Raw genomic sequence first — 1,680 nt, forward strand, 5'->3', positions numbered from 1 at the left:
CGGTCCACGTGGACAACAGACGGTCGTTTTCGCCCTCTGCGAATTTGATAGGTGCCATCAGAAAGGGCCGCTACCACCGTGTATGGCCCTTCCCAGGGGCTCTGTAGCTTCGGCGAGAGCCCTCGCTTCCGACGCGGGTTATGCAGCCACATTCTGTCACCTATGTTGTACCTCACTTCCTTCATGCGCCGGTCATAGGTCTCCTTCATGGCATGGCCGGCTACCTTGAGCTTGCCATGCACCCGTCGGTGCACTTCCACCAGGTTAGCGGCGCTCCGGTGCGCCAAGTCCTCGAGGAAGTCAGGCATCGGCCCCACACCAACCAACTCCTCGCTCCCCGACGACTCTTCTGGACGCTCCACTTCCTCACAAGTGCCCAGCTTTGCACCAACTGGCACCTTCTGGGCCTTATCGGAGAAGTTGGCTACCAACACTGTAACTAACCCCTCCCCTGGTCCAACAAGGCTCCGCCCAACCGCTACGCCATCAGCCAGCTGCAAGTTTTGGTTGGGCTCCACGAGGCCCTCTACTCCCCGCATCACTCTTGACAGTCGTCACCGGATTCTAGACTCTGTCCTGGGGGCAAGGTGCAGTCGCTCAGCTGTAACTACCTCTGCACAGCCAACCTCTGGAAGCAAGGGCACCTCTTCACCGTGCACCCTCACCAGCTTCCGTCCAAGGTCGACACACGCCTTACTCTGCGTCAGGTAGTCAAGGCCCAGCAAACAGTGCTCGTCCAGATCGGCCACATACACCGGCAGCCGCTGCACCGTGCTGCCCACGCCAATACGAGCCTCCACTGGCCCCTTGAGCTGCACACAATGCCCCGTGACACCACACAGTCTCTGTGGTGCGTCTGGAAGTCGCATAGTGGCCAACATATCAGGCCGCACTAGGGTCTTCTCAGCCCCAGTGTCCACTGTCCCATCTATTGAGCCCTCCACCTGCATTGTGCTGGTTCGACGGCAGCTTACCCAAGTCAGGGCCCGGGAACCGAGGACGGCTGGGTTTCGGCCCCCTTCTCCAGCCTTTTCCGCCTGTACCACTTCCTTAGCCTTAGGACATGCACTCGGATGGTGACCATACCTGCCACAGTCCTTGCAGCACTGATGGAAGGCATCAGAATCCGTCCGGTTGAGAGGACGTGTTCTCCGCTCCCTCTGACACTGACTACGTCTGTGCCCTACCTCTCCGCAGCCCCAACACAAGCCTTGGAAAGTTCTCGGGCTCACCTTCCTCAATGCTATTTTCTCCACTTTAGCCTTCCGGCCCCGGAGGTCACGGCGGGGCTGAGCAGCTGGCCCTAGGCCACTGGTTGCCTTCAGGAAGGCCTCGAACTCCAAGGCCCTCGCCAGCGCCACCTGCAGGTCCTCAGGGTGTGCCTGCTTGACGTAGATTTGCAGCTGCTGGTCCTGTAAAGCGTCAACAAAGAAATCACGGGCCAGGACCACGATCATCTCTTCCGCAGCCACAGGGTACGACCTACTTACCAGCGCCTCCACATCCTGCGGCAGCTGGGACAGTGTCTCGCCACGCTCACGAGTCTGCTTCTTCAAGCGGGCCCGATATACCTCGGCCTGGTGGTGGTGCCCGAAACGGCGTTTCAAAGCCTCCGCCACGCTGGTGCTGCAGGGCCTTCTCTCACTTCCACCGCGGGGCCCCTTAGTGCTGTTACCAGCT

The sequence above is a fragment of the Penaeus monodon genome, unplaced genomic scaffold (genome assembly GCF_015228065.2).
Source record: "Penaeus monodon isolate SGIC_2016 unplaced genomic scaffold, NSTDA_Pmon_1 PmonScaffold_6309, whole genome shotgun sequence".
Lineage (NCBI taxonomy): Eukaryota > Metazoa > Arthropoda > Malacostraca > Decapoda > Penaeidae > Penaeus > Penaeus monodon.